Source organism: Thermobia domestica, chromosome 18 (genome assembly GCF_964235325.1).
Source record: "Thermobia domestica chromosome 18, izTheDome1.hap1.1, whole genome shotgun sequence".
In the NCBI taxonomy this organism is placed as follows: Eukaryota; Metazoa; Arthropoda; class Insecta; order Zygentoma; family Lepismatidae; genus Thermobia; species Thermobia domestica.
In genome coordinates, this window is record NC_137471.1 from 109,670,571 (window position 1) to 109,695,910 (window position 25,340).

At 40.8% G+C, this 25,340-nt stretch overlaps 1 non-coding gene across 1 annotated transcript; it reads left to right on the forward strand.

Moving 5' to 3' along the window:
• Nucleotides 1-212: 212 nt before the first annotated feature.
• On the forward strand, nucleotides 213-331 carry LOC145676257 (5S ribosomal RNA). Its single transcript, XR_014129353.1, has one exon. It is a non-coding gene; the product is annotated as a 5S ribosomal RNA (ribosomal RNA).
• Nucleotides 332-25,340: the final 25,009 nt, after the last annotated feature.

Genomic DNA, 25,340 nt, shown 5'->3' on the forward strand with positions numbered 1-25,340 from the left:
TTTCATACGTGGTTCGTGAGAGTAAACTCGATAGGACACAGTGGCACTATGAACATCCGAATCACTCATCATTCGAACATTCAAATATTTATTCGAATATTAGTATATTCCAAGTAATGTTAACGACGTTAATATGCTTGCCTTTATAGTTAATAATGTCAATTCTTACTTAAAACATACTTCCTTAACAGGACATTGAAGAAAAGGTAGTTGCCAACGGCCATACCATGCTGAATATACCGGTTCTCGTCCGATCACCGAAGTCAAGCAGCATCGGGCCTGGTCAGTACTTGGATGGGTGACCGCCTGGGAACACCAGGTGCTGTTGGTATACTTTTTCTAATTTTGTTTTTCACAAAGACGAATATTCTCACATCGTTCACCACGATAATTTCGTTTCTACATAACAGAATGAAGCAAATTTCGTGATTTAACTCTTTCGAATAATGTGTTGGTCCTGACAAGGACCGTTTGAAATGAAAAATCTTGAAGAAGATTTTTACTTAGAGCTTGTGTACTTGGTAACAGCCTTCGTACCCTCACTTACAGCGTGCTTGGCAAGTTCACCAGGCAAAACAAGGCGCACAGCTGTTTGGATTTCCCGGCTGGTGATAGTTGACCGCTTATTGTAATGGGCCAAACGAGAAGCTTCAGCAGCAATACGCTCGAAGATGTCATTAACAAAGCTGTTCATGATACTCATAGCTTTGCTAGATATGCCAGTGTCAGGATGCACTTGCTTCAAAACTTTGTAGATGTAAATGGCATAGCTCTCCTTCCTCCTCCTCTTCTTCTTCTTATCTCCCTTGGAGATATTCTTTTGGGCTTTACCAGCCTTCTTTGCAGCCTTTCCGCTAGTTTTTGGTGGCATGATGACTCACTCGTTCAGCAAAATTAGATGTGTCCGCCGATTTATCGACTTCATTTAAATTACAGTACGTGTTTCAATTCGCGCCAACTGCCTTGCTTTTCATTTGATGCACTCGGGTGCACGCTTGAAGTAGTAACAAAACTGACTTGATTCAAAACGTAAAGTGACGTGCGGCTGGTGTTCCGGCCCCCACCTCATGCAACATCACCGAGCCGTCTACGGAGCAATTCCGCCACCACTGAAGCATCTCTCTCCAGCTTCCACCTCTACTCAAGCACCATCAGCTACTCAAGCAGATGTATTGGCCCATCTTCGCACTGAGTCTGCGAGCACCACCCCCAGTGCCTCATTGCACGCCTCCCAAGAGAGCTTGGCATCACTAACAGATGATTTTCGACCCCCGAAGAAGACATGCAAGCCACGTGCACTATCTCCCTCACCGGTCGACACATCCAACAAGTATGCGGCTCTTACCAGAGACGGAAAGGAAGAAAAAGAGGAACCAATGGAGACCACAGCAGTCCTCTCCACCAATTGGCTATATGTCTATGACTGCCCGTACCAAAAGGGCTATGAACTATTAGCTAAGATGCAGGAAAGATGCAAGGAAACGCCAACCTTTCAACTCATGAAGGGATTCATCAAAATCAAATGTCGATCACAAGAAGATTACACTGCTATACAGGACATCTGTATCAACCAAAGACTCCAATATGCCACTGAACTTCGCAAGAAGCAGGATATAATCAAGGCAGTGATCCGCAACCTGCCCACTGATACCAGCATTCAAGACATCCGTCGCACTCTTCAGGACAAGGACTATCCTATCCTATCAGTTACCCAATTGACAACTCGAGATAAATCATCTAACAAGGGGAAGCTCCCTCTCCCCCTTTTTCTAGTAACACTGAGGAAAACGCTCAGAGCGTCTAATATTTTCAAAGAAGACCTCCTCCTACACTGCAAAGTACGAGTTGAAGCCTATCAGTCTAAGCAATATCTCCAATGCTACAAATGTCAGCGTTTTGGCCACGGCCAGAGTACGTGCCAGGCTAATCCAAGATGTGTAAAGTGCGCCGGTGACCACTGGACGTATGCCTGTACCAAACAAGACCGCAACACCGCAGCTAAATGTGTGAATTGTGCCGGGGAGCACCCAGCGAATTTCTCTGGCTGCCCCCGAATTCAGAGCCTTCTCAAAGGCAAGAAACAACTGACTGTCACCCCAGCCAACAAAGATGCCCAGAAGTCCACGCCACCGCTTGGACCGAACCTCAACAAAGATGACAAGAAGACCTGGCCCTCTCTCCCCCGATCTGAGGAGCCCACTCATTCACCCGTTCAAGACACCACTGCCTCCATCAAGGAACTCTTGCACCTCTTACAAGATCTCGATCTCTCAAGAATAGTGTCCATCCTGAGACGTCAAGTGCCCAAGTTAAAAACTGAACAAGACATGCTTCCAAAGCTGACCATCTTAATCGATATAATCTCCGAGATTTTCTCATAATCCAAGACCAGCACATGTACAGGACCACACCCTTATGAGGGCCACTCCAGGCCGCCTCATTGGCTAAGCTATCAACCACTCAGAACTCAGAATTGCTCCCAGCGTCAACTCTCCATACAGCCTGCAGCCCCAGACGTTGTTGAAGTTTCTACGTGAAAGCCAGCTTTTCAGGCTACATCCATATACTTCAGAAGTTACCACAACTTCTCCAAGAGGCTAAATTCAACTACCTCAGCAGTAGATCACAAATACCCGCAGTAATCAGCGACAGTGGCTGATTCGGCTGTCACTCATGGGGATGCACATCAAATACTCCTTTTTCATCACAAATACGAGGCAGGGGCTTTAGGTAGCCCGGAACTCAGTACCGATAAATTGTCAAGATTAACCTGGAACCTGGAACCTGGAGGCCGCAATTTTTCCTCTCATCTTATTACGAAAGAATATTGAACAATGTCTGGTCGCGGCAAAGGTGGAAAAGTCAAGGGAAAGAGCAAGTCCCGCTCCAGCAGGGCTGGCCTTCAATTCCCAGTAGGCAGAATCCATCGTCTTTTGCGAAAGGGTAACTATGCCGAACGAGTTGGTGCTGGCGCTCCCGTGTATTTGGCTGCAGTCATGGAATACCTGGCAGCTGAAGTTCTTGAGTTGGCAGGCAACGCTGCTCGTGACAACAAGAAGACTAGGATTATTCCACGTCATCTGCAGTTAGCTATCCGTAACGACGAGGAATTAAACAAGTTGTTGTCTGGAGTTACAATCGCTCAGGGTGGTGTTTTGCCCAACATTCAAGCTGTACTTCTGCCCAAGAAAACTGAGAAGAAGGCATAAATGTAAGACCTATATCTCATACAAATCGGCCCTTATGAGGGCCACAAACCCCTTTATAGAGGAGATTTATGATTGAAATGAATTGTTTTCGATATACAGACTCATCAAAAGTGTCTGAGATAGTTGCTTAGTGTCATTCGAAATTCTCGCTGCTATTCGATTAATTAGTATGTGTAGTCGTCGATCGTAATTGAAGCCCATAGGAAGTCACACTAACTTTAGAATACTCCAAACAGCGATGTGCTTAGTTCCCACTACATTATTAATTATAAGATCATTACCTTTTGTATTGTCGCTAGCTACATTTTTTTGATATTTGCGTACATCGGGCTCATATTACCCAGAGGACAGGACAGTCGAGCCCAGATTCTCAGCAATGGAAGAAAACCTCATACCACATATTCTCATGTACTTCATGCTAGACAAAGGAATTTCCAACATTCTTAAAGCACTCATGTTTCTCTCTTGCGTTGGCTTGGCTGAAATTACTCTGTTCAATATGTTCTCGACATTTATTATTGTTCATTACTATGCCCCAATGACATCATGAACAGAGCGGATCAGAAAACTTTCCTAAATTTCTTTTGCAACATAGTAATGACATTAAATGCACACTTAAGTACGATTTATTCTTTGCAAGGTCGATATTCATATTTGTGTGATATGTGTTATATGTATATGGTTTGTAATACGCAACTACTCTTATTCTCTGATCTCAGAACTCATTTGCTACTGTGCCCAACGAGCGAGCCTAGGTTTCTTGTAACTACTGCCTTTCTTTAGTAAATAATGTGAAGTATACAATGCATTAACCTACATCTCATATTTGTATTACTCTTTATTTTAGTAACCCGCTACGAAGTGTCATTAATTTACATGTAAATCACAATAGACACTACCGCAAAAGAAAAAAATCGAACCCAAGACCACGTAAACAAGATAAAGGACAAGATTCAGGTTTCTAACGCATTATTCGCCCCTCACAGCACAGTATAGAAGTTGTATAAGCCTCTATACGTACATCCTACTGTCAGAACAGAAATTCCGACTTGCGTTTCGCATCTCTCATGCTCGCTACTTCCAACAAATCGCCAATTTCCAACCAGAACCCCTTCTCCAGCATTAATACTGCTACATGATATGAATACGTATACATGAACGTACATAATGTAAAAAAAAAACGTATGATTTTCTCAAATTAATCTCTCTACGTCTGTAATTTTGTGTGCATCAAAAGGCTTTAATGTAGTTACACGAATTCTTATAATCTAACAGAAAATCGCACAAAGTAAATCTTTCCCTTTATATAAATTTGTTGGCTCTGAAAAGAGCCGTTTATGCCAATTTTATATCCAAAATAGGAGGAACCCCAACTTAACCTCCGAAACCGTACAGGGTTCTTCCTTGCCTCTTCAAGGCATACACAACATCCATAGCTGTCACTGTCTTCCTCTTGGCGTGTTCTGTGTATGTAACAGCATCTCTAATTACGTTCTCCAGGAATACTTTCAATACTCCTCGGGTCTCTTCATAAATGAGACCAGAGATACGCTTCACACAACCACGGCGAGCAAGACGCCTAATAGCGGGTTTGGTGATACCCTGGATGTTGTCACGAAGAACTTTACGGTGGCGCTTGGCACCTCCTTTGCCAAGACCCTTGCCTCCTTTTCCACGTCCTGTCATTTCGATATGTTACTGCTTCGCTCACCACACACGAGAAATACAAGCCCAAGCAAGCAAGCAAGCAAGCAAAAGAGTCAGTTTATCATCTCACTAGGGAGATGAAAGGACGTCCAGCCATAGGCTGCTTTGTCCAGTGAAGTTACATTTTTTGTTTGGATGAGAGTTTTTGCAGTGAGCCTGCGCGTCATACCGAAACGACAGCACGCAGAAAAGGACCCAGGTGTCCAGGTGGAATGCCACGCCTGTTTTTCTTGTCAGTAGTGAGTTGTCTGGTGTTATGTAGCTACTGGAGTGCGTTGCCTATCAAGGAAGGAAGGATGGAGGTTGTTTTTATGTTATGATGTTTTTGTTTGAATTTAAGAATTTTGGATTTTCTTTTTTTTTTCTTTTTTTATTTTTTTTTATTTTATTTTATTTTATTTTATTTTATTTTATTTTTATTTTTTTTAATTATTTTTTTTATTATTTTTTTTTATCTTTTTTTTTTCAATGTTCTCTTTTGCTATTATATATTATATATTAATTCTTTGTGTTGTAATTTTGTTGTGTTCTTTAACTGTGACATGTGGGTTGTTTTTATTTGGGAGTTTTTTTTTTATTTATTTTATTTTTATTTTTATTTTTTTTTATTTTTTTTTTATGTTAGTGATAGTATATTTTGTAAGGTTGTGTTGTTATTGCCGTCGTTTCTTCTTTCGTATTTCTGGAAGTGATCTTCATAGAATGGTTTGTTTCTGAGTTGTTGGCTGTAGTTCTTGTTCAGAGATTGAATTTCCTTGTCTATGGGGTCCAATTTTGCCAGTCTATATAGTTGTTCCTTTGTTTCGTTGAAAGCTTTATACGTTCTGCGTATCCAGTATCTTTCTGCTCTGGCAATGTCTTCTATATTTTTTCTTGAGAAGATGGGATGTCCATAGGTGAGCAGTGGTCTTATTGCGGTTTTGTATAGGTATCTTTTATTTTCTTCTTCAAGGTATCCGGTTTTGGTAAGAGGAAGGAGGGCAAGTGTAGTACGTATTGCCTTCCTCCTTAGCAATTTTATGTGCTCTTGAAGTGTGAGTTTGCTGTCTATGGTGATACCTAGATATTGCGCGGTTGGTTTAGGGTGGATGTATTGGTCTCCTATTTTGATGGTTCTTTCTAGATCACTATAAATGCCTCTGTGGTTTGTTGCAGGATAGAAGAGGATGATTTGAGTTTTGGTAGGATTCAGGTCTAATTTCCATTTCTCACACCATGTTTGGAAATAGGCGATTTGAGTTTGGAGATTTTTCAGGATGTATGTTACTGCTTTGCCGGAGGTCCAATATGCTGTATCGTCAGCAAATAGGCCGAGGTTGGTGTTGAGGTGTTGTTGCACTGGAGTATCATTGACGTACATGATGTACAGAAGAGGGGCTATCGTAGATCCTTGGGGGACTCCCCTGTCCACTGAGAAAGTTTTAGAGAGTTGGTTGTTTATTCTAATTTGGGCGGTTCTATTGTTAAGGAAATTGTTTATCCATCTGATAATGCTTGTAGGTAAATTGAAGTCTTTGATTTTGTTCAGCAGTCCCTCATGCCACACTGCGTCGAAGGCGCCGGTGAGGTCTAAGAATGCTGCCCCCCCTCTGAGTCTTTTACGAAGAGCTACTTCCATGTCGTTATATATACGGAGGACTTGATCTATTGTGGAGTATTGAGGTCGGAATCCTGCCTGGTTTGGTGTAAGTTGTTTGCTCGTGTTGAAATATTTATGCATTCTATTAACTAAGATTTTTTCCATGAGTTTTGAGATGGTTGAAGTTAGGGATATGGGCCTGTAGCTTTTGGAACTGTTCTTTGGCTTTCCTGATTTGGGTATAATAATTGTTTCGGCTTTTTTCCAGGAGGAAGGGATATATCCCGTCTTGAGGCTCGCTGTGTATAACAAGGCTAATTTGTTAAGTAGTGAGGGGGGAGCTTCCTTCAGGTGTTTGTTTCTAATTCGGTCCGGACCTGGCGCCGTATTTTTCTTTTTCTTGAGTGCCTGGTGTATCTCTGACAGTTCTATTTCTTTTACTAATATTGTGGTGTCACCTGGATGCTTATCTTGAAGATCTGCTATTGTTAGGTCTCTATGATGATCTATGGTATTTCTAATTTGTGTGGCTCGGTCTTGAATTTGTTCCTGTTCATGTGTCTGTGGAGGACTGCTTCTGAACTTGTCTTGCATGTGGTTTGCGAAGAATTGTAGTTTTTCTGCTGTGGTTATTAGCTGTTGTCCATCTATGTTGTTGGCTATACTACCACTAGATTTGTGGTTGAATCTTTTGACCTCGTTCCAGAAGAGCCGTGGTGTCTTGCGTCTGGCTTCGTTTAGTTTTGTACATAGGGTGATGAAGTTTTCTTCATTGTATTCTATAATGTCCCTTTTTATTTCTCTATCTAACCTGTTTATCTCCGTTTTGGTATAAGGATCTCGGTATTTTATGTATTGTCTTCTTAGCCAACGTTTGTGGTGGATCTTTTCTACTATACGCCTGGGAAGGCGTTTCTCCATTGTATTAATTGTTTTGGTTGGGACATTCAGTTTATCGGCTTCTTCTATGATAGCAGTGAGTCTATTGTTGAAATTTTCAATACTTTCTGGGTTTTGTTCAACTGAAAGGTTGACAATGTTTTCTTCGATGTGCTTTCTGTATTCTTCCCAGTTTGCTTCGTGGAAGCATTTTATTATTTTTTGGGCTGGAGTCTCGGAGGTGAGAGCGATTGGTACATGTATGTGTATGGAGACATGATCAGACTGGAGATCTGGAGTTGTCTCTGTGGTTATGTGCATTTGTGCAATAGCTCCATGAACAAGTATTTTATCAGGTTTGGTGTCCTGCTCCCCCGGACGTTGAGCTATTCTTGTGGGGCCTTCAACTTTGACTTGAAGATATGAGCTATCTATTAAGTATTCTAGTAGTTTAGGGCCATTTTTGTTTGTCACAGGATCTCCCATCAGTTCACTCTGGCTATTGAGGTCACTGGCAAGGATGAGGTTGTGGAGCGTCGCTAAATACGTGAGGAGTGGGAAGGAGTTTTCTATCTTTTCTTCTGGTGGGTTGTAGAGTGTTGCTATGTTGAAGGGAGGTTTTGAGTTTACGGTTATAGCAATGGGTGAGGTAATCTCATTTTGCAGGTGTGAAGTGATGGATAGGGTTGAATGAGGAATCTGTTGTTTGATGATGATTGCCGTGCCTCCTGTAGGTGTTGAGCGATCATTTCTTATTGTAATGTATCCGGGGAAGTAGATTTTGTTGTTTTTGGTGAGGTTGGTTTCGTTTAGGATGATGATGTCCAGATTGTGATCTTTTATATATTCTTGTAGCTCTATTTTCTTCTTTCTGAGTCCTTGTATGTTTATAAACATTATTTTTATTGAGTTGTCTTGCTGTATGTTTCCTTGCATTGTTTGCGTTCTATCTGGTGAGATTCTATTCTGCTCCATTTGGGTCTTCTAAGTTTGTCTTCTCTTTCCTTGCTTGTGTTCCCGCATGCTTGCTGGAATGCCAGGCAATGTCTTCGGTTAGTGGTTCTTTTTGTATTGATATATGTCCTTGGTTCGAGTATAAAATATTAATACGGGATTTGAAAATAGCCTCTGTTGCCTTTCTAATGGTATCTGATAGCTGTTTCTCTTCCTGTGGAGGGCAGTTTAATTTCAGAAGGAGGGCTACCCATTTCATGATCTTGGTTGTGGCATCTTCTATGGCTTGATGTATGTCCGACATTTGTGTGGATGGCGTACTGTTGATGTGATTTGCTTCTTTGTTGTTACTGGATTCATCTTGTGGGTGATTTCTCTTTTCTGCTGTTAAGTTGTTTGTCGGATATTGGTTGTTTTCTGGTTCAATATATAACTTGGGTTGTTGTGATTGAATTTTGGAGTTCTGTCGTGGTCGGTCGGGGCATGTGCTGGCACCGGTTTTGTGGTCATCTCGTTTGCATGTTACGCAAAAAACTTTGTTTTTATTTGGACATATGTGGTTATTGCTTCTAGTTTGGCCACATCTGAAACATAGTTGGGTAGCTTTACATTGCTGACTATTGTGGTTGTATGTGAAGCATCTGGTGCATGGTGTTGGCCGGCCCTGTGTACGAGATTCTTCTACTTTGTGCTTGCTATATCCTATCTTTATCCCGTATGCAATCAGTGTGCTGATTTGCTTCGGGTTTGTGGAGAAAATTCTTATTAGTGGGAGGTCCCCTTTGTCATTTTTGAATCGTGTGACATTGGTGAAGTCGATTCCTTGTTGTCTGAGGTCAGTTTTTATGTCTTCTATTGTTTCCTTTGTATTTACTCCTTTTACTACGCACGTATATGTCTGCTTATTTTTTGTTCTAGGTTGCTCATTTGGTTTGCGGTCGGTGCAGTCCCATGTGGCGGTGTCTCCAAAATCTTTTTCTGAGATAGCTTTTTTGAACTTGTTTTTGTCTGTTTCTGATGCAAACATTATTTTACATCCATTTAGTTTTTTAACGTTGTAAATGATAGGGGTGAGATTTGGGATTTTGTTTCTAATCATGTTTGCGATTTTAATATCTGTTAAGTCACTTCTCATGTTGCACACTGTTATCATTGGTGAGTAGCGTTGCTGAGGACCTTTTGCTTGTAAGGATTTTTGTTGGCTATCATTCGCTGTGCTTCCACTTTTCTGGAGGGGAAATTGTGCTGGATGGTGTTCGTTGGGAGAGGTTCGGATATTTTCCCCTTTGTTTGGTGACGTCGGTGTGCTGGTCAAAAGTGTTCTTCCTTTGGTTGGTGAGATGGCTGAAGGTGCTTTATCATTGCTCAAATCTCTAGAGGATGGTGTTCGCTCATTGGTCATAGGATCTGCCGATGAAGGCTGCTCATTTTTCGGTGAGTTGCATGATGGTGTACTCTCATTGGTCGAAGTGTTTGCCGTTCCTGGGCTTTCTCCGATGCTGGCTATGCTGCTTCTGCTGGTTTCCACATCGGACGACGTTCCCTCTTCTGACGTGGTCGCAGGGTTTGGTGCGTGGTTTACAGAATTTTCGTATGTAGGCGTTGTTTGGTTTCTGTCTTCCTCTTCGTCTGAGTATGGTGGTCTTGTTTCCATTCTTTGCTTCCTTGGTCGTTTCGGGTTGTGCGTCTGGTTTCTTTTATGTAGTGCTTGTTGGAAGTTGTGAGTGTTATACACCCAGTCCTTTACAGGGCTACTATCGTTCTTTGTAGTCTTATTTGTTTGTGGGGTAACCAGTCTTAATGCTTCTTCGTTTGTTTGTAAGAGCATGAGTTCATCTTCTCTATTCATTGTTCTGCGTTGTCTGCTGGCGCGTGTACTCATCTGGGGGGATTCTACTTCTTTCCCCTTTATATCATACATTGTGTCTTCTTGTAAAATCTTCTTCCTCTCTGCTGTTTGTTGATCTTGATTTTCTGCTGAGGGCATCTGTTTCAGTTGTGTCCATGCAGGCTTCACGATTGAATGAGATGGCTTTTGTTTGGTCGTCTTTTTATCAGCCTTCATTTGAGCTTCTTTCTTGAGTGACGGCAGGTTGTGTGGTGTGATTGGTGATTTTCTGGTGGTTGTTGGGTTTTGTGTGTTTGTTCGTGTTTTAAACATCTGTTTGGGGTGAGGCCCCGTTTAGTGTGTGACTTTTGTATAATTGTAGTGCGTTGCAGCGGTTGGATAGTGTGGCACTCCTTGGTCTAACACCGCTAGGTATCCAGAGGCCTATATGACTGTTTCTAAGGGGATCCCTAAGCCAAACCGCTGTTTCAGTCCCCCCTGTAACTCTGCTGCCTTCAGATCGACCCAGACTGTCGGACCAAGCCTGTGCATACACCAGAACCAGAGCGAATCTTGGTGTCTGGGAGGGTCGGGTCAACCAAAGTCAGCAGAAAGATACAGGTGGTTGTTTTCCGTTTTTCGTCAAGTCAATTTATTGTCAAAATGGCTCTTTAAAGAGCCTGTCTGCACACTATAGGCGTATCACTCGCTTGAATTCGTTCACGTACAAAGCACTACGCGTTATAATATAAACGCCGCGATAGTATATTCCACTGTGTTTTGTTGGTAAAAGAAATTTAGCTCTTTGTTTTCAGTGGAATATGCTATGTTGCACACCAATTCGTGTGTTGATTGTTTCGTCGCGCAGGAAGAACCCAACACGTGTACTGTACTCTAAGCCGGTTTTCCTCGTAATGCGACGACAAGCCCAAGCAGCCCAAGACTCGTGGTTTTGTTCCTTCGATCATGCAGGGAAAGCACGGAGGAAAAACACAAAACGTGTCTAAGCCAATGAGAACTGTCCTTTTCGACTGACTTTATCCAATGAGAAATAGCTTGATTTAACGGTTTTGCTCTTTATATAACTTGACTTCATTCAGCGCGCAATTCAATTATCATTCAGGACGGAAGCTGAAGCAACTCCACACGGATTGAGAGAAGCAAGCGGTTCCTCGCGCGTTTTCTGAAGAATAGAATCAGCACACAGGGCCATACGAGCCTTTGGAATAGGCAGTTTCCGGATGACCCGCGTCTAATAAGTGACAGTGATAGTGATAGTGATAAAATATACACCGAGTGTTCAAGCCACATTACCTGTTATGCTAACTGTCTGACTACATACATTGACTAATACAACCAACTGGCTCTTATTAGGGCCACCTCTGACATTTACTGACAACAAACTGGACATCCCTGTTCTCATGAACAGTACCCGTCCGGCTCTTTTTAGGGCCACCGACGCCTGACGTGACCAGGATTGATCTGCTCTTTTAAGAGCAGGTCCTTCCGGCTCTTTTCAGGGCCAGCGACGAGCTAAATTATTATTTCTCCCTCCCCGACAGAATTGACGACTTACGCACCGAAAGGATTAGTTTGGACTATCAGCTCTCCTGTCCCTCTTGAGCGACCGAGCTTAGAGTAGGCACTCTCGTATGTACAGGCCTTGCCGACAGTCGGAGCGCGAATAGGCTAAACTGATCCCAACGGGACGTCACTATAGGACCCCAACACTAACACCAACACACACACACACAACACAGTTGCTCTGGATACCTTGCGGTGTTATACCAAGGAGCCACTTATACACACAAAAACAAATTAATACAGACCCCCTCACCCCTTACCCTAACTGGAAGCGAAGCATACACAGCTACTGCCTACCTTAATGAAAGAAACAAAATGAAGCCACACAGGAACACCAGAAGTAGAAGCCAGGCGAGCAAGGAAATGCCCAAAGACGAACAGCAACCAGCAAGAAGAAAACAACGAAATCCCGCACAGACTACACCGGAGAGGAACATGCAACCTACACCGGAACGAGACCCGCCGTCGGATGACGATCTACCACCAGACGCTACTTTCTCTCCTACAACGGGATCACCGAACTCCAGCTACTCGGAAGCCTTGAAATCTCCTAGCTCACCATCGCATCTCGCCCATTCACCTACCAATAAAACAAGACGCACGAACACCAGAAGTGAGTACAACTGCAGCTACAGGGACATGCCTATAACAGCACAGGCGCGGATCCGCCCCACAGCAATCTGCAACCAAGATGGGAGAAAGACCAGCGAGCTGATGATACATGACAATCACATAGAAAACACAGTACCACAAGAGGCGACTAGAGGAAACACACTCAACCCAACGAAGAAAAACACGAACTCCCTCCACCCGAGAGAAGGGCCATCTAGCACAGGCGATAACGAGACAAACGAACTCAACAGCCAGCAGAGACCTCAAAGCAAGCAAAACAATGTACACAATTCACATGAACGAAGGATCTTCTCTATTGCTATTTTCAACCCAGACCCTCGCAAGACGAACCCAATAACACTAAAGAAAAAGTTTGCAGAAATTAAACCAGCCATCAAAGCCACTATATACAACCTCAATAGAAACAACGGTGTGAAACTAATCTTCAATACTAAAGAAGACAAGACAAAGTTCCTTGATGGTTTTACAGTTACGGACTTTGGAGCAAATGCCCAATGGAATACTAATGACTACACAAAACGGACCAACCTGCCACCACAGACGCCACAAGCCACTTTTACATGCGTAGTACGAGGAGTCCCTGTTCACTTAGACATCGCAGAAATTAAAGAAGATATGAGGGAACAACGAATACAATTCACCAATGTTACACGAATGAAATCTGATAGAGGGCCGATTCCACTTCTGAGGATTTTCTCTAGAGACCCAGAGACCATAAACTCACTGATTACCAACGGAATAAGTATTGGGATAGCAAGATATAAAGTAGAGAACTCGAAAACCACTGGACGCCCTACACCATGCACACGATGTTTCTCATACGGCCACCACGCAACCAGATGCAACAACGAGGTCACGTGCTACAAATGCGGGAAGAAACACTCGCCAAGAACATGCAACTCAGAGGCCACGAAGTCATTCTGCGCAACATGCACAGCTAAAGGACACAGAACCGGAAGTAGCAACTGTCCTGCAAGGCCATACCAGAATGAAGACCACCAAATAAAGAAAGTTATTACACTGCCTAACCAGCAAGACCTTAACAAGGAAACCAGTAATAATGAAGAACACACTGACCCCACAGATGACGAAACGCCACCAGAACATACTACACTGGAGGATACAATGGAGGATCTAAAAAGCAAGATACTGCAACTTCAAGACAACATTCTTACATGGGTGAGTAGCACCCTCACTCTAATTCACAAGGATAAGCCCAAGGAACTGATAGACATACTTAGAAGAACAACAGAAGATATATTCAGCGAAAAAATAAACATTATGACTTCCAGAGAAGGCTTTTTGTACGTTGGAAAACAGTACTACCACAGAAACAAAAAACAGAAACCCCACTATAACAAAGATGACTACACAAACTCACCAGATCCATCCGATGATGAACAATAAAAAGGAGAAGATCAGCAGTAAGCTCCGAATGATGCTCTTCAACATCGAGGGGGCACGCCAAAAAACTGCAGAACTAACACAATACGCAAGGGACCACAACATCCACATTATAATACTAAATGAAACAATGCTCCGGAAGAATAATTCACTTCACATTCCAGGCTACAACACAGTTCGGCACGATAAAACACAGGCAATAAAAGCTAATGGAGGCACGGCCATATTAATAAAACAGGGAATCAACTACACGGAATATCCTTTACCCCCAGATATCAAATGTGACTCCCAAACCCCCATCCTGATCCAAATCCACACAGAAAATCCTTTCTACCTAGCCACACTATATAACTCACCAAACCTAAACGTTGAAAACTCCTTCCCCATCCTAAACTACCTCTCCCAGTTCAGAAGAATTATCGTAGCCTCGGACATCAACAGCCAACACCAGCTAATAGAAGACCCCATTACCAACAACAATGGAAGAAAGTTGATCGAATATTTAGCCATGACAACATGGATGAATGCCAGAATTCCTGGACCTACCAGGAAAGCACGCAGAATTAACGAAATAGACACCAAGCCCGACAAAATTCTCACGTCACCCCAAATGCTACCAAAAACCGAGTGCCATGCTCCCGACTTCGCCACCGGGTCAGACCACGCAATAATCCCTTTCACAATACATGGGACGCACATAGAAGAAATAAACACCAAAACAATATACAGATATGACAAAACGAACTGGGAAGACTTCAGGAACACAATTAGTGACCAAATAATCAACTTACAAATAGACGCAACCCCGGAATCAATAGAAGCAGCTAATCAACGTCTCACCGAAGCAGTACAAGCAGCTATAGAAGAACACATTCCAAAATCTTGCATCAACCCCCAGGAAGAAAGGCTTCCAGAAGACATCATAACCAAAATCAAAGAGAAAAGAGAACTTCATCGGATACATAAGATCAACCCAAACCCAAACACAAAAAACGCCATTAATAGGCTACAACGGGAAATTAAAGAAGACATCATCAGACACAATGAATCAAAAATAAACAGAATATGTAGTCACCTCGAGGAATTACAAAGAAGTAATCCGAGAAAGTTCTGGAAAACCATCAAAAGGAGATACAGCCGCCGCACAGCAAACCCCAACCCGCACAAGATAGACAACAGGGACTTACCAACTGTAAATGATAAACTACAGTATTTCGAAGACATTATGAGGAGAAAATATGATCGAGCCCCCAACACAACAGCACAACAAAGAGACATAGAAAACCGAGCACATCTCATTACCAATATCATTAACCACCACCAAAACCTGATAGAGGCTGACAAGCTCGACAATCACCCAGGAGATCACAACATTCTGCTAAAAGATATCACGCATGAAGAAGTAATTAACGTTCTTAGAAAGAAAAAATGCACTGCTCCAGGTCCGGATAGGATCACCGCTCTCCATATCAAGAAATCCCCGGAAATTCTGACCCGCAAACTCACAGACCTATACAACGCCACTCTAGCCACTGGATATATACCAACAGCGTGGAAGAAAGCGCACACTATACTAATCCTGAAGCCAGGGAAACCACCCACACTATCCAATAGTTATAGACCTATTACTCTCACACCCACCTTCTCTAAGCTCATAGAGAAAATAATAGTAAACAGGATCCACCAATACATGGCCGAGAGTAAACAACTCAATAAGCACCAGGCAGGCTTCAGGCCAACATATAACACAATCCAGCACACCATAAGAATATTCAATGACGCCCAGGAAGCCTTCAAACGGAAGCACAAATTAGGAGCCATGTTCTTTGACCTGAGCAGTGCATTTGACACTGTGTGGCACGAGGGGCTGCTGTATAAGCTGACGAAACTCAACCTCCCAACAACAATAATACGATGGATCTACTTCTTTCTCAGAAACCGGGAAACAAAACTTAAATTTCAAGATAAGCTGTCGAACCCCATACCTATAGAGAGAGGTGTTCCTCAGGGATCCACTCTTGCACCACTCCTATACATCATATATGTCAACGACACCCCAAAAAACGATAACACTCAGCTGGCATTATACGCAGATGACACGGCCTACTGGACCACTTCTCGCATCACAAAGAACATTCTAACAAAACTAGAAAAACAAGCTGACTGTTTCTCCAAATGGTGTAAAGAGTGGCATTTGGAGATGAACTCCACTAAAACTCAGCTTCTCATCGTATACCCTACAGCCAAAGGCACGAGGAAAAATAAAAACAGCTTCATCAAAATAAACAACGCACGGATCAAGCCTCAGAACAGTGCCACCTACTTAGGGATTACCTTAAACAACAGACTGAGTCTACACCAACATACTAAGAAACTAAAAAGTAAAGCAATTAAAATCATGCATTTACTTAAACCAATTCTGAAAAACGCCAACAACACAGCACAGGTTAACTCAAGAATCTACAAAACGATTATAAGATCTAATCTCACCTACGGCTCCCCACTCTTCACTAACCAAGACGTCGAAAGACTGAAACGTACGGAAAGGTACTGGATAAGAATAACGATGGGAGAAACACACACAGATGAGGCATATCAAATATATAAACTCAAAAAGCTCAACGAGTTTATATCATATCTAAACAGAAAGTTCGCCAATAGATTGATTGAATCAAATTTTTTCAAAGAACACTACGGAACAATACCAAATACAGAAAACCCCAACACCATTATCGAAACACTAGCAAACATCGCTAAAAACTAAACTAAACCAAACCATTAAAAAAAAAAAAAAGTTTTTGGACTCAATGGCGGAGCTTACGGGCTTGAGCGCCTCAACACTGGATTACGGCCAAGCTGTTCTACAGGGAACATCAAGAAGAAAGATAAATAAACAACGCTAGCTTCCAGTAGAAATCCGATACCTTTAATCCCAACTCCTATTCACATACCCAATCCATAGGCCCTCTAACTAGCACCACAAAAACAAAACACAAATAACACCATGGACAAAGTAGCCCTACTGGCTAGACGTCCTTCCCATGCTGGGAAAACAGACTTTGACTTTGACTTTGACTTTGAGCGCGCAATTATTTGAAACAAGTCGTGACAGTTGCAATGGCACGTACCAAGCAGACAGCTAGGAAATCTACTGGAGGCAAAGCTCCTCGAAAGCAGCTTGCCACCAAAGCTGCAAGAAAGAGTGCTCCAGCTACCGGTGGAGTGAAAAAGCCCCATCGTTACAGGCCTGGTACTGTGGCTCTCCGAGAAATTCGTCGTTACCAGAAGAGCACTGAATTGCTCATCCGCAAGCTGCCCTTCCAACGACTCGTCCGAGAAATTGCACAAGATTTCAAGACAGATCTTCGCTTCCAAAGCTCAGCTGTCATGGCTTTACAGGAGGCAAGTGAAGCTTACCTTGTAGGGCTTTTCGAAGACACCAACTTGTGTGCTATTCACGCAAAGAGAGTCACAATCATGCCTAAGGACATTCAGCTTGCTCGCCGCATCCGTGGGGAACGTGCTTAAGTTTGAAGTTCTGGCACTGAGTTCAAAAACGGTCCTTTTTAGGACCAATACACTACTTAGAGATGCTGTTATCCTAACAAGGATCTTGTCCATACTTGTTATCTTTTTTTTTAAATTCTCACGCCGTATGTTGCATAGTTAATACATCTACCTTCGTTTTCCTGTCGTTTCGTATATCATCCTATCTTTCAAGTATATTCTTTAGTTTTCCCCTATGTTTACCGATTGATTATCTTCGTTTTATGTGGTCAAGGGTTCGATTTTGCCATATGTTGCATAAGTTAACTTCGATTCAACCACTGTTTGCCCTTCTCAACGTTATTAATCTGATAGAACTCGCAGGCGAAATATGTACTTCTTCCAAGGTAGCAAAAGTAATATTATTTTGTCAGAGGTCGCTGCTGTTGAATGCAAACGTTAAACTAAACTTTCTTTAAGTGTCTGTTTGTACTTAACATCAGTTCAATTGTACACCTACATTTCTGCTGGTGTTACTATTTTTCTTTATAGCAATATTACGAATTATAAGACGGTATCCGTGGTTATTAGCGTGTTCCCTTTTCCTAACACTTTCTCATTACACCAGTATTTCCATCATTCATTATGCGTAATCACCCGTCTCCTTTATCATAAAAATCATAATAGTACGACGTTAAATTGAAACATAGTCTACTTCACTTTCACGAGTTGTAATAAGTTCGAACATTTCTTTCACCCCAGCCTTGAAAAGAGTTGATTTTAGTTTAGTGTCCCTTTCAGCAGCAAGGCTGTTTCAAACGTGGACCTACTTATTAACGTGCAATGCGAAACATTTGAGCTCCCACCGAGAATCGAACCCAGTCAGCCTGCAAAAGTTTTTCTAACAAATGCATTAAGTGCGTTTTCTGTACTGTTTCGCTACTTGAAGATAGGAACAAGGAAAAAGTAAGTGATCACAAATTGACATTACGTAATGTGTTCCCCATTTTTTTTCGAGTACACCATTCTTGACACCCGTGAAAGCTTTCTTTCCCCACCCTCAATTCCCCTCTGTTATAAAGCACTTACATCAAGAAGTGCTTCGGTTAAAAAGAAAACTCAAAGTCCCTTCCGTGTATACTATACATTGCTATGAATGAACATGTGATAATGATAGGAAAAGCACAATTTTACTCTTCTCAAAGTATTTGATGGCTCTAAAAAGAGCCGTTTTAAAATGTCAGATGATTTACTGACACATTTACTTCTTCTTTGGTGCAGCCTTCTTAGCACTTTTCGGTTTTGCTGTAGCCTTCTTTGGCTTCGGGGCCTTTGGCTTCTTGGGAGTTTTTGCCTTCTTCACTTTAGATGGTGATTTCTTAGGTTTGGGAGCAGCAGCCTTTTTCTTTTCACCAGTCTTCTTGGGACGTTTAGCTGCTGGCTTTTTCGCAGGCTTCTTCTCCTTTGATGCTGATCGTTTCGCCTTGGTTGAAGATCCACCTTCAGGCTTCTCCTTCAGCGATGAAGCACTAAGCTTAAACGATCCAGATGCACCTTTTCCCTTGGTCTGAACCAAAGACCCAGAAGCAACTGCACTTCTCAAGTATTTCTTGATAAATGGAGCAAGCTTCTCGGCATCCACTTTGTAGTTCTGAGAGATGTATTTCTTAATAGCTTGCAGTGAACTTCCTCCCCTTTCCTTCAAATTCTTGATGGCGTTGTTCACCATTTCTGATGTTCTTGGATGAGAAGGTGTTGTTTTTGGTTTCTTAGGCTTTGCAGACTTCTTAGGAGAAGCCTGTGCCGGGGCTGCAGGTGCTGATGCCGTATCTGCCATTGCTTTCTGCAATAAACTCAACGATACTGAAGAATGAAATTTTCGCTGGCAGGCAGCGTTGAGTTTGGTTACGGAGCGCGGACCGGATAGAAAGCACTTGCTGAGGCGGGCTGAGGTAAACAGAAGTTCGTAGTTGCCACAACGATAAGTGTGTTTCCTTCTATTTTGATAAACGATTTTTTTCAGGTATTCAATGAATGCACCAGATCCTATTCTTCCTTACTGGCTAGAAGAAACTTTATTCCACATAACTCAAAAGGCATTTGTTTTTATTCGCTTTTCTATTTTATGTTTCAGTCATTGCTAAGTCGGTCACACTACTTTTTCACCCTCCTTGTGCTTATAATTTTCATAATTTAACATGGAAATACTTATCAATAAATAATTATATTACCATGGTAATTAACTTCAATCCTTCCTGTGATTATACGCAAAGTACCATCTTCGTACTGCTTACTATAGTTCAATGAAGGGAATCTATAAAGTAACGCGTGTCGCACACATCTGCCTTGCAAACTCCCTGGCCTACTTCCAATGTATAGACTTTTATTTCAAATCCTGATTTAATTTCATAATTTTCTGTAGATTTTAACATTTTATTACCCAGCTTCTTAATACGAATGACAATCAAGCCTAAATATTTATTCCCTTTAACTTTATTTTTCTTTTTTATTTTGTGCCTTGTTTCATATTTGTTCTTACGTTAGCAATTAACGCACTTACCGTAGTTATGTATGAACAGGTTGTTTCTATATTTATTTTATTCCAAATAAATTAAATATATATACGGATTATTTTATGGTAGTTGATATTTTCTGTTGTTTCCTACGTGAATTGAGAAAACGCACGGACTTTCGCCTAATTCTTGTGCTACTTTCATATGTCTGTATCTGTCGAATGCTGTCGATCTGTCGAAATGTGTATTACTATCTGTCGATTCATCGAGTGAACTGAATTCGTTAACCATTTCACCAGGCGCGCATGCATTTTTTTTTCTTCTAAGGGATCCAAGCTTCGGGGGGCAAGGTTCCAATACTACAAGCCACTATGTCTATATACTATTATTCTGCATTCGAAAACACGATAAATATTCCACTTACTTTTTCACAAAAACATGATACAGACAGAGTACAGATGAAGTGTAAGATCAGATTTATATTGATGATACATCAATATTTTCCCTGTTAATAACTACATTTAATGAGAAAGTCTGCAAATGTATGTTCACTTAGGAACTTTTGCGAGGAGTCCGCACCCGGTGGACACCCCGTGAGTACGCCTCTGCACTTGACTATACTTCGAATTATACTGCAAACAGTTGTATTTTAGTTTCCCCGTTTAGTTCATCGATATCATTAACACAAAGAAAATAGATGTTATAGATGCGTATTCTCAGTTCTCGCTTTATATCCGGACGTCTGCAAAAATCTACTCCTTTTCTTTCTTTCACGCATCCACCAAACTAACAATGATTTGTATTATAATATTTGCGCATAAAATGTATATCTCATACCTTCCATGTTCTCAAGTATTCATAGACAAAAACGGTTACTTTCTGCGAACAAATTGTCCAAACACAGTGCAAATGTCATCTATAGATTGTCCTGGTTCCGTCTGCGTGTACATAACAATGCGTCATAATCATACATTGCACATTAAGGATATCAAATAATCTTCCCAAATTCCTAGATATGCCTGGCAAAAGTTCCGCGTGTTGTAAGGATATTACATTTGTACTACCGACAAGGTGGTATCTTCCAACATTGAAGTTCAATAAACCCCAAATGTGTCGGATATAGTATTTGATTTCTTGTCTCATTGTTTGCGTCAGAGATGTCTTCTCAAGTTAGGATTTACGATACATACAGGATGAGTTGTATATATTGTTGCTGCCAGCTCTATATTAATCCCATATTTGTAAACGAATAAAAACAGTATTCTAATTATAACAATGTGCTCACAATTAATTTTATTCTTAATTGTTATACGTATTGTTGATTAAAAATGAAAATGTTGCTAAGTGAATTTTATTAATATTTTCTGTTGCGTGATATAGGAAGTGAGTGAAATATTGGAGGAATATAGTTTGCGTAGCAGATGATGTGCAGTGGCTTTGGATCGCCTGTGATAAGGTAAGGCATTTGCTATTTTAATTAACACATTTTATATACTGTAATCCTAATTATTTTTATGTGAATGTGCTTACTACTTGTGTATTCAGTGGGACCGATGTTTTAATATGTATGGTCAAGCAGTGTCGAGCCTGGTCAGTGTGTGGATAGGTGACCATTTTTTGTAAATCGATAACATTTAACTTTGTAAACACGGATGAAGTAGAAGTATATTTATTTTATTTTTTACCTCAAATATGTAGGACACTTCTCCTTTGTACATCAATTATTATTATTAGTTCAACTTGTTTACAAGTTAAATGAAAAGAATAGTCGTTATCGTGTGATGATTGTGCTCATTAGGCTAAAGAAGACTCGTGATAAGAAAGAAAAGAAGAACGGTGCTCAAGTTTCGTCACAGCATATTCTCAAAAATTTACAGGCAAAATTCAGTGTTCTGCATGAAAAGGCATATTTGTACGAAAAAAAAAAATTCTGCAGACGACAGAATTAAATAAAGTAATACACATGTATTTTACAGTTACTGGTGTAAAATCATTACAAGTGCTTTCCCAGGTGGTCAATAAAAAGCACGAATACTATTTAAGGGAGCCAAAACAGGAGAAAGCTGGGGGCCTGAGCGATAGCAAGAATGTGCGTCCAAAGTGAACAGGAGCGAAGGCGACGCGGGTATACGTATAAGCAAGGGTAGTGGAAACCAGTTAGTTTTCGAGTTTCAATAGCACTTGTCATGCATCCATACTAGTAGCGCCCCGCTTGTAAACATTAAGTACACTATGCAAGAATACACCGCCGGTGGAAAATAGTACCTAATACAGTTATCTTTCATATATACTGACTTATTTTACAGTAGTAACCCAACACTAGTAAACGTAAAATAAAAGTGTATAACTTTATATTTAATTCTATCGCCTGGCTTAGTTTTTCACCTGTAAGATGTACTTATTTAGAGCAAGTTTCTTAACTAGCAAATTAAACCGAGAACCACAGCAACCATATATATATTCTTATGATGTACTTTTCTTTGAGTGGTGTTCTCTGTCTATTGAATAACATTTTCTCAGTTTAATGCTAGCAAAAAACAAAACAAAATCAAAGTGTTTCTATATAAATTTAGTTCACCGTGTTGTAATATCACATGGAATTGAAAAACGAATAGTCGAACCTCTGCTATCTCGATCAAACTTCTCAGGATGATATACTGACTTACCGCAGAAGTTCGACTGAATACGTTTCTCAGTTCCATGGGAGAACCTGGAGAAGCAAAAGCCTGCGCAACGGAAAATACTAAATAAACTTGTAGAGCAGGTCAAGATGTATCATCATGCCAAGTTTCATTCAGATCAGAGAAGTTTGGCTGCAGCCATTTTCATTACAAAGCACAAAATGGATGGTCCCTAACCTCGAGAATCTTCACAATTGTCGACGAGTTGAACTGCACTCATCTGATCAAAATCAAACTTAAAATGGCAGTTCACTTTCAACTGTTAAATAATATGATATGCAGGCTTCTGCTTTCCTAGTTACAGTCTATCCACTGTGGTATGCATATTAGTAGAAATGTGAGAGTGCATATTTATTAAAGATTTGCTTCAAAAAGCGATGAAAGACATAGGCATTGCCGCGGGCGGTGATAACAAGATGCCGGAAAACGAACAAGCAGAAAGAATATGGGCTGAAGAAGTGTAAACGACGACGCGGCGGCCCGTAAAGGTGTTGCCGTCCTATTAAATGAATAATATCAAAAGAAAGAAAAAAAAGTAAAAAATTTCGCGCTCGTAATCAAGACAGAAAGCAACTAAAGGAAATCTTTGTTTTACGTCCCACGTTATGCCGCTTAGGCTAAAAGAGGCGCTGATTATGAGAAATGATTGAAATGGTGGTGGAATGAAGAAAGTGGGAGGAAACGGGAGAACCCCGCGGTAACCCACCGCACATAGTTTTTGTCCACCATAAAGTTAACTTGGCGGGGGCTCAAGATAGAAAGACGGTTGCAAAAACAAATAAACGATGTTGCATCCCGTAAAAATGTTGGCGACCTATGAAATCAATATTTTTTCTTAAAAAAAAAAAGAATTAAAAAGAGAAAAAAAAGGTCAAAATTTCGCGCTCGCTTCGCTCGCGATCAGCAGAGAAAAGAGGACGTGACGCACCCCTAAAAGTGTTGGCGACCGATTGAATAAATATTGTGGGTAAAAAAAAAAAGTCAAAAATTTCGCGCTCGCTTCGCTCGCGATCGACATGAAAAAGGCAACGACGTGACGCCCCGTAAAATTGTCGGCGACCTATTCAATCAATATATTCGGTTGAAAAACAAAGTCAAAAGTTTCCCAATCGCTTCCCTCCCGATCGACATAAAAAAAAGGCAACCCCTTCACCTCTCCTTATGCATTCATCAGTAAACATACAACCATAGATCACAATACCACTCACATCACCTATCAGTTCTCCACGTCCATCAAGATCCAATCATCGCCCTGGCCCTTTATGATGATACACAACATTACATGTTATTGTGTGCATTGCCCCGCGTTACAATACATGACCAAAAAAAAGAGAAAAAGAGCTGCACTGCCTTCAGTGTAGACATGTTCGTATTCGTAGAAAATGATTTTAGGTACACGATAGTACAGTAATCTATCTTCACATGCTTCACATGTGAACGATACCTACACATGAAGAGGGCTCCCGAGGTTTCCTTTTCCAATAGGATGGAGCTCCACCACACTTGCAGAATGACGAGAAGTTATGTTAATAAATATATCCCAGAGTGTTTCGTAACTCGCCCTTGGTCCTAATGATGAAGCGTTCTTCAGATGGCCCCGATGTCTCCACACATGATACTATGCGACTTCTTTTCACGAGGCTCTCAAAGATCACGTTTGTGTCCTAACATTCTCTGCAGATATGACACAGCTGCGATAGCGGATCACAGAAGCCTTTCCTCTCCTTACAAGAGACGTGTTCATTCGAGTATGGGAGTAATTCGACTATCGATCAAATATCTCCCGTGTCACGATAGTAGTCACTTTCAATTCTTCTAACGAAGGTAAGAAAAAATGCTATACAAACTTCCTTTCGGTATATAAAGGATTAGGGGCCCAGAGAATATTTTCTTTCAAGAGGATACATTCTTTTTCGAACAACCTGTATATAGATCCTCTAATTATAACTGCAAACAAAATGTTGATTTTGCAATTGCTTCCATGAGAGAAAATTCTGTGCACTTTCTTTCTGAAGGGCCGGGCCTAAACGTTTTCCTTAATCATTAAATTTAGTAGTTATCTACAATTACATAGTTTTCCATTGTTCTCAAAATAAAGATTTTTCTCTATGAATTGTTGAATGTTGCTAGGGATATTGAAGTAATTCTTTTTAGTGTTTTTTTCTTTACAATAATGTACTGAACGCCTGCATTAAGGAAGTTCGTGTGTCCATCTTGCAAAATGTTTCGTCTTTTTTCATGCCCACTAAGGTAAATATTCATTTTGCTCTTTTCTCTGTATGCAAACCACATTTCTTAAAGGCAACATTTTCATACAAATGTAGTACTAAAAACTTCTAATTGGCAACATCTGGGCTGCGAAGAGGAAAAAGAAAGAAATCTCGTACGTATTCGCGCGCAATTCGGAATTAGCCAATGAAAAGCACAAAAGCGGCCACCATCTCTCTCTCTTTCTTATTAACGGTTTTGTACTTTCTGCAGTTCTATCAGTGCTGCTAACCTCTTACTATATCATTGAATATGTATGTTTATATATATATATATATATATATATATATATATATATATATATATATATATATATATATATATATATATATATATATATTTTTTACAAAAAATCATACTACTACGGAATAATATTAAATGCCTGTAAACCCTTATTTCTGTTTGCACTTTCTGTTACACTACCTTCCCCGAACTTCTTTCAAGTTATTAAGTGCAGAACGGGGAGTTATACATATTTACTTGCGCTTTGACAATATCTGCACATTGTGTAATAATAGGAGACGTATAAAATAAAACTATATACTAATACGTATATATATATATATATATATATATATATATATATATATATATATATATATATATATATATATA